The 9,444-nt window shown below is 38.1% G+C and overlaps 1 protein-coding gene across 1 annotated transcript in view; it reads left to right on the top strand.

Annotated features, from left to right (window-relative positions):
• Nucleotides 1–9,444, top strand: part of march9 (membrane-associated ring finger (C3HC4) 9) — a 33,587-nt gene that overhangs the window by 1,701 nt on the left and 22,442 nt on the right. The gene's annotated exons all lie outside the window — the stretch shown is intronic.

The following is a 9,444-nucleotide window of genomic DNA, read 5'->3' as shown; positions in this document are numbered from 1 at the left end:
TCATCTGCCATCTTTGTGTTATTTCTCAAACCACAAAGGCCCCCTGATTGATTAGAGCAGCCTTCCCCTCATGTGCATCCTCAGGAAAACAAAAATAAATAAAAATAGTGCTCTCAAATTCGCCTGAAGAGGCTGCACACTCTGTTCAGAACAGTCCTCACAGCTTCAGTTCACAGGCAACTATTGTCCTTTTCAGAGGATGACCGCTCACTGATCTGCCCATCCAAATATCAGGCTGTTTCAGAGCTAGTCAGCATTTGAGCAGATCCCTCACATCTCAAATCTGGCCCACATGGCAACAAAGAAAGTTAACCAATTAGGTCTGCAGGATGACAAGCTGTGAGTCACTTCGCCAGCCATGCAAGTCTGTATCACAGAACACCACGGTCAGCTATTGATCACTTGTTCTTGGAGGACGTGTGGATCGGGGGGATAACTTATCCTTCAACCCAACCCCCCCCCCTCCAACAACAACAAAACAAGGAGCCGTGCTCCTGTTTAGTCGGTGGCCAAACGCGGGTCTCACCAGATGTGCAGAAACCTGTGCCGCTCGGATCAGCAGGTAGCTCTGAACACCGAGATAATTAGAAACACTGTAAATCCTGCAGGAGCACAGATGGATATTACCATTTAGCCACTTCTCCACGATAGGCGTACAGTGTTGTTACAGCCCATGTGCTAATTTATGACATCTGCCTGAGAGTTTGCAATGGGGAAACAGTAAAGCGGAGGATAAATCACTGCAGGCTGGCTCTGAACACTATTTGATGCTGCAGACAGGGATCAAGCCCACGTTCCTGTCCCTGGCCTACTCAAACATCCCCTTTCGATAAAAGGTTCATGTTTTTTAGGCTTTTGGACTCTCCGGCAAGGTGACTCATCCAGCAACGTGGCTCTGAGCTGCCTCTTATAGCTACAGACAAAGAGCAAAGGAAACAAAGGGAAAGCCCTGCCATAAACGAGTGCAGCTCCTGCGTGTTCCTGATTGTTTTACTCTGAAAGGATGCAGCTCCAGCCTCCTTGTGTGGAGGGTTTGCCATTTTATGGTTATTTCATTATTAAAGCAGGTCACCACAGGAAGTGGGGATCATGTCGCTGTCAGACGTAATCACCCAGCGCTGCAGGTTGTACCGAGCATGAAACCCTATTAATTGTCTGTCAGAGGCATCAGTGGAAGGCTGACTCTAATCATCAGTGGAGTTTGCTTGCAAACAGTCTCTGGGAGGATCGGGTGGCAGGGTAGGAGGGGTGCTCACCCCTTCTTGCCCTTTTCAAGAGTGTGCAGTTGGGAGCTCGGGGGCACTTCCTCACCCGGGTTTTAGTGTAAAGGTTGCAGCCGAGGAGGAAGACCACTTTCGTAGTCATGAAGTGACACTTCAAATTAACACCTTGGTGCTCTGTGATGTAGCCAGCAGCAGTGCGTGGGCCTCGGATGTGTTTGTTCACCTCCTTGCTGTTACGACTGATATTTTACCTTCAGTGACTTTGGAAAAATCCGAGGGGAGTGTGACCCATCTGACCCAACTTCTACAATCTAAAAAAAAGGAAAAATAAAGGTTTCCAGAATAAAAGTGAAATGTGAGGCAGGAAAAATATTAAATGAGAGTTAAACTAAACTTCTGGTGTGACGTCCTCTCCCTCTGTAGGTTGGTTCAAGAAAAATATATTGCCTCGTTGTATTATATCTGCAACCACACATTTTAGGATGTTTTTTAACATGACAAGATTCCTGTTTAAAGATAAAAACTATTGAAGCTCTCACAGGTTCCAGTTCTTTTTAATATTTAGAAAAGTAAATACGTAAAGCATTAGAGTGCAACGATTCATTTTAACAACTCATAATTTGTGGTTGACAGTCCCATTCATAGTCAATATTGGTTCATTTTGAACGATCCCATTCACTGTCCTAAAATGAACCCAGGACACATTTATCCAAAACTTCCACCAGTGAGACTCGGAGATAAATACTGAACAGTGCAGGTGACGTTTTCCAGATTCCTTGTATTTTAAACAAACAAGTAAAAAAGAATGAATGTCAAATCTGTTCACATTTTAGTTTCATAAAATTCAACCCACTCTTGTTTTTCCACATCAAAATAACACAATTAGAACATTCTATCACACTGTTCCTCAATCCAAATGGTATGTTCTAATATCAATGATAATCAATTTAATTTGAAATGACTTTCTAATGGTATAGTTTGATTGGGTTAACAACTTGCCTCAGGCAGATGATCTGGCTGAATTGTATGAGTATAAATCAATTAATCTACTAAGTTGATTAATCGTTACACTCCAAGTAAAGCAACAAATAACAGAAATAATCAAATGATGAACCTTAATTTTTAAACAAATTAAAGGTACATTCCACACATTTCCAGATCCATCTATTTATTTAAACAGCCAAATCTACATTTGTTGTGCAACAAAACTTGTTACAAATAAAGTCAAATTGTGGTGCTGTTGTAAACTGTTTTTCAAAGTTATTATCATTGCCTGTATATGACAACTGGACAGAGTAAGTGTGACATCACCCATAGACTCAGGTTGTGTCTAAATTCCTTCACAACTCACTACTTAGTGCACTTAATAGTGATTTAAATGTGTCTGGATCTACAATTACAAAATTGAGTGCCCTAAAAATTTCCCAGAAGTCTTTGCAAAAAAACAGCATGCATCGATTTTCAGTAGATTGGTAAATTTAGACCACAATGCATTGGCTTTGGACAATTTTTATGAATAAAATGTATGTTTATTTATTTATTTTTTATAAATCATCCACAATTTCATGATCATAACACATTGGATTCATAAATAGTCTTCGCAAAATGCTTGTATTTATTTGTTTTTTGCTTCACAAAATCAGTGACAACATATTTGCCATTAAAAAAAAAAAAAAGTCGTGAGCATGGTGTCTGAATGACTTTGAAAATCCAGGACACTAGTTAGCCCAGCACTATATAGTTTTTTAGCAGTTAGGGAGGCCTTACTTTTACTTAATGAATTTAAGTCAATTTAGTCTCCTTTTTTTTTCATACAAATGACGCCATGTTATAACCAGACGTTGTGAGTTAGCAGTGATTGGTCCAAGTCACTCTGAGTCACTATTTCTGTGGAAGCTGCTCTAGCCAATTAGCAGTGAGTTTGTTGGAAGGCCACACCCCTAATAGTTGAAAGGGGGCTAAACAAAATCTGTCAATCAAAGGTTTTGGTCGTTGGACGTGGGGACCAGCAGCCACCACATACTTTTATTGAGGAATCTGATTGGTCAGTTTGTAACTTGAATAACTTGCACTAAAAACATAAATATTAATAAATATTAGGATTAGCAAGAACATGTTAAAAAACAAAAGAATCAGAGCAAGGTTGGTCATTCTAACAAAAAGAATGACTGAATGATAGCTGTGTATTTCTCTATTTAATTTTAGCGTCTTGGAACCAGCAGGTACTTCCTGTTTGGAACATAAAGGGGGTCCAGTTTTCTTATGGAGCCAATGATTAGAACTCTATTGGAGGAGTAGAAATCTTTTACTCTCTCTGAGATCGTCGTATTAAATTCAGGTGATGGTTTATAAGCAAAAGGCAAAACTAACAATAGTGAGAGAACAGAGCACACTAATACTTCCACATAAATAAAGGAGCATTAACCGAAGCAAGATGATCAATCAATCAATCAACCGTTGTCTTTAAAGAGGCGGATTTTTATTAACTGTTAAGCTGTGGTTTGGTGAAAATGTGTGCAAGAGTTTGAGGGATCCTTCTCTAACTCTGGATCCTTTCACACATTTAAAGTTTATCCACTGGATGTTGAACAAACATCTCCTAAAGTTTAAGATTAAATAATGAACTGGACTCTAACAAACGCAACAAGCTTTTTTCTGATCCATGTGAAGTTCTTCTAATTTTTTTGAGGATATTCAACAGACAAAACTTCAAAAGTTTTGCCTCATTTTGACATTGCTGGGCTGTGGAGGAGTGTCCATACAATGAGTAGGTTTTAAGCAACAGTGCAGTCAGACTTTATCTTTACTGACACCATGTGTCTGTATTCTAGAATTCTGTCATTAACCAATAAACAAGAAAAATGAAGCTACAACTTTAGGAAATATCGGGCAACAATCCTCCAAAATGATACTTTTCCTGACCTTTGTAGCTTCTGATAGGCTGGAGATGCTTGATCCAGGTAGTCAGTGTTGGTGGATAGAGGTCTGGAGATGCCCACTTCTGCCCTGGAATCCATAAAAACATGGCAGCCTCCTTATTTCAGGAAGCTAAAGGTCAGATGTTGCTGTCAAGTTAAGGTTCTAGTTTGGAGTTTGTCATTCAAGCCATGCAATTAAAAGAGGGTTCCTCTCTCGCCTCTGAGAAAGAAAGTTTATGCTCCACTTCAACTTAAAGATTGCTAAAAAATGTAAAAAGTGAAACTGAAATTTTGTTAAAAAGATTTTTGTCAGAAAATTTGTTAAAGTCCCACGCCGATTATCCTTTGATCCACTGTCAAACCATTCCAAGTGGTCTTGTAATTATTATTATTCCGTTTTTAGCCCAAATAAAAAAACTTGTAGTTTTGTTGGACATAGTTTCTGTAGAGCGGCAGTAGTTTGTCAGAGATTTGCTTCTGAGTTGTGGGCGGGGGCAGCAGAATGGACCAACCCTGCTCTCTCACCTCCAACAGAACATTAACGAGTCAGCAAAAATGGCGAGGCATGTCGGAAAGAAAACTACGGTGGCCCTAAAGTCCAAATCACATCAACAAATCAACTGAGATCCAGCTTGGAAAGGGTGACTCCATGACCAGAAACTCTACAAATCCAAAATAACTTTCAGTTGAAACGTAACCATCCCATCAGCGATGCCCCATAGTAGCTACTTTTTTTGGTTTCTTATGGTCTTTCATTTTTTCAACATTTCATTTTGTTTTCTGGAAATTCTTTTGTTTTCTAAATGTTTTTTCTGTTTTTTATTGCTTTGTTTGTTTGTTTGGTTTTTTAGAATTTTGATTTGTTTTCTGTTTTTTAAATATTTGTTTTCCCGTTTTAATTGTCGTTGTGATCTTTAAAATGTTTTTGCATCTAATGATTTCCACTTCAGTAGCTAATAACTAAAAGTGCTAAAGCTGTAATATTACCTAAATGCCAAATTAGACTAAAAAACAAAAAAAATGTAGGTTAGTCAAAACAGCTAGCGTGTAGCTGAAAAAATAGCTAAACTTTAAAATATCCTTAAAAAAATGAAAAAAAGCCTAAATTAACAAAAACAGCTAGGATTTAGCTGAAATATGAGCTAAACTCCAAAAAATCTTAGTAAGGACCAAAATAATCCAAAAAGCTAGCAGAATGCCAATTTTTAAAACATAAATAACATAACTTTTTAACATTACTATGAATAAAAACAGGCAGGAATATTGTTCCAGAATAAATAAACCTTAAATAACTTTTAATATTTTACTCTCTGTAAAAATGGATTTTGTCAAAAATATACAAGTAAAAAATAAGCGCAAGATAACATCAGACCATTTATAACAATAAAATGATCTGGAGGGCCGGATCCGGCCCCTGGGCCTTGAGTTTGACACATGTGACGTACATGGATCTACTATCTCCAAGTGGATGCATTTGAATGGAGCGTAGCAGAGAGCTTGAGGCTTTCTAGATCACAAATATAAACTTTTTCTATGTTTTATTTTTTTTTTGTCTGCTCCCGATTCACAAAAATGTATATAAAGAAAAAGTTAGAAATGTAACTCTCAGCATAATTTCTTTTATGTCCTCCATGATGCAAAAAATGTCACAAGAACATAAAAAACAATATTGTTGGACTTTGGCACTTCAGAGTAAAGAAGGTAAAGAATTCTATAAACTTAATTTTTGTCTTCATGTCCCTCTCGTTGGGGGTCCACCTTCATCTAATCCTCTCCTCTGCGTTGTTCTTGCTCACATTAAAGGGTAACCAAACAGGGAAGTTGGAGGCTGACTCCGCCCACAGCCTAACACATGGGTGGGGCTGGGGAACAGGAATGTTATCATTGCTGGAGCTGCAGATCATGATATCAGACATCTGAAACTTAAATGGTTATTAGAACAATCACACAATTCAACTGTAATACCTCAATTCAACCTTTAGGGGGCAGCACACAAACAGGTTTTGACTATATTTTCAAGAATTAAACAAGTTTATTTTATTTGTCAAACATTTGGCAATGACCAACAGACAGCACTTTTAAAGCCCCATTTATAGAGGTCAACAGACAAAAAAAAACTTGATTTAGGGTTTGCATTCTAAAATAATTCTATAAACCTTGAAGTTCAGCTCTTTCTCTGTAAACAAGAGTGAGCAAACCTCTGGATTTATCTGCAGTTTTTGGATAAAAACACAGCTCTAAAATTAACAACCGGAAACATTGTAGTAGACCCCTTTAGCCGCACACCAGCACACTAAAAGGTTTGCAAGTGTTTTGTTTGTTTTACCGGAGCGCATACGTCACTTATTGATCCTCCCACAAGTGTAGTCCTGGAAAAAGCAGAGAAAAGACTTTGTGTTTGAGGTTTTTGTTGCATAGCAGGGAACTAAAGATTTGCTGTTAGTCATAAAGTATTTTTTTCCACTTACTCCACAGGCGCCGTGGTGAAAGTGTGTGAAGGGGTTAATGAGCCAAGCTGTTGCCGTGACAAGTTCCCACATAACAATGAACACACAGTTTGTTTTGAAGCAGTAACACATCCACCGTCCTGCTGTCCTACAGACTCATCACAGCACCAAATGAGCATTTCAGTGCAGCTAAGAGAAACATTTGGATGAAGTACTTTTGGAAAACTACAGTGTCAAGCTGTTTTAGGATAAAAACAGGATTAGGTAATGTGAGAACATTCAAATAACAGGCTGAAATCCCACTATTCTTGCTGCAGCTAATGGTTTGGAGCAGAATAAACACACAGAAAAACAAGATGTTAGCTCTACAGCTTGATTGATTTGAATATATTACCGTGAAGTGAATTTCTTTGGTTTTTGTTTTTATTTTCATTACGCTACCTAAAAAAATGCTGAAATTGTTGCAGATAAAAAATAGATTTTATGTTTTAATCATCAGTTGAACAGTTTTTGGCTGCAGAGACAAGAAGTTAGAAAAATTAGCATTGAACACGGAACATAATCTGTGGAGCTGATGAACTTGGACCGAACAAATTTGGGTTTGTTTGAGTACAGCTGAGCCCTGGAGAAGATCTGGGCCAAATCTGAGTTCTTACCCTATCCCATACGGCTTCTCCCTACTCCTACATTTAGCCCTCCAAACAGAGAGATACGGAAAAATAATCCCTTTAAATTTGGATGTTACTCCCGCTTGATGACATCATCAATAGTAGCCTGTCAGCTACGTTAGCGGGGAGCTGCTAGCGCTTGGACATACATAGCAACATTGGTTATATAATTTAAATAAAAATAGGTCGTGCTTAAACAATAAATTATTAATTACATTTAAATTAGAGCCAGAAATCAATTGAATAAAATTAACTGAGTTTCTGATGTCTTTAGAGATATTTTTCTGATGATGGAGGACACGTATGAAGAGAATGTATCTTAAAATTGTAAAAAGCTTGTGGATGTGATGTAGAACCTTAAATCTGCTCCATTCTGATGCATCCATGAACGTCTTTGTTTTCCTCGTCCGAGCTCAAAACTGTACAGCTGAATCGCTCCAATGCTGCTCGCCATTTTTGTTGCTGTGAGACAGTGGGAGAGACTGTAAACGGATGGATGATGGGAAGGGGGGGCTGCGAAGCAAAAATCTGATGAACTTCTGACGATCTACAGAAACTATGTCCTAGAAAATTAAAACATTTTGGTTAAAAACTGCATAATGAAAATGAAAAGATCACTGGAAACGTTTTCAAAAGATGATCAGAGTTTGAAAAAAACATGACTCAATCTAGAGAAACGTGGGGCACACAAAGGAGAAATGCTTCATCTGTACGGGTGATGTATTAGAAGTGAAGGCGCAATGATAGTTGGAGGGTTAGTGAAGCCAAAAGCTGGCTTTCCATTATGTTCCTTTCAGGCAATCCCAATCTAGCCGCTGATCTAACTGCAGAAAATCGCTCTGCTTCAGCCTGATGTTCCTTCTTAAAGGTGCTGTGTGTGAAAGCACACCAAACCGAATGAAGATGTGGAGATTTTTGACAGTTTTTACCCAAAAACACAGTATGATCTTTTAGACAAGCTAATCTGAACCAATCTGTTTTAAAATTAATGTAAAATTTGATCTAATGGATTCTTTAACATAACATCTGATGCATTTTCAATTAAAGTGAGTAATAAAATGTTTAAAATGTGCAGGAGCGGGTGAGCAGACGGTGAATATAGACAGCACGGCTGTTTGGTCCACCGTTTCCTGAGACAGTCTGCTCCAGCTGACAGGTTTGAGAGCTGATGTCAACTCCGGTGTGGACCAAAAAAAGCTCACAGCACAAATCCAACGAACCCGAAGTCAAGAACATTTTAAAAATGTCTCGATGACAAACAAGTTTGACAACTTTTTCACAAATTGACACACTTTTCGGGGGAGTTAAACACACGTTTATGACAGCCTGATGAACAGAGACTGTATTGCAAATGGTTTTTCAGTGTCATAGCTACAGCTCTGTCTGTGTCACCGCTTAATGTAAAGGGAGTCATGTGACTTCACCCCACCCATTTATGCAAAAGGCTTTTGTCAGACTGTTGGACACAAACTTATTGAATTATTTCAGCTCAGAAAATCAAATGTAACTTTTATTATAAATATAATTTTTTTATTGAATAAAGAAAAATGTAAAGAGAAACAGGGATCTTATTTTATTTTATTTTATTTTTGGCAGAAGTTTATATGAAGTCCTTTCAAAATAAAAGACGGCATGTGTCTGACAGGACCACCCCAATGGAGTTAATGCACTTCTATGAAAGGTTTCAAATAACTCAAGACAAAAATGACATTGTATCTGGTTATACATTAGATATTTGGTGACTTTTGCTTGAAATCTATGCATTCTTAGCAAAGTGTTGAGAAAACAAGGCCATGTGACGTCAGTGAAGATGTAAAAACCTGGTTTATCTTACTTCTAGGTGCACCTTAGCCATAAATTTATAAACTTAGCAATTCTAAATTAAATCAATGCCAACTTAGTATTTTAAAAATCCCTATTATTTTATTATTCTTCAACCAGTGAGCCACTATGTTTGGCTAAAAGAGCCACATGTGGCTCCAGAGCCGTAGGTTGCAGACCCCTGACTTAGACAAATGGCTTAATGTCGAGATCTCCTCGGCTATTATTTATTATTTTGCATGGACAGCTCCTTCCTTAACGTCTGCTATCTTCAGAGTTTTTGTCACTGGGCAGAAAGTGAGCTCTGCATGTTCTAGCTAGGTTTCTTTCGGATGGTGCAGCCAAGAGAGATGTTTAACAAAAGCAG

The sequence above is a fragment of the Oryzias melastigma genome, linkage group LG7 (assembly GCF_002922805.2).
Source record: "Oryzias melastigma strain HK-1 linkage group LG7, ASM292280v2, whole genome shotgun sequence".
NCBI lineage: Eukaryota > Metazoa > Chordata > Actinopteri > Beloniformes > Adrianichthyidae > Oryzias > Oryzias melastigma.
Note: the sequence above shows the minus strand (reverse complement) of the source record. Positions and strands in the feature narration are given on the sequence as shown.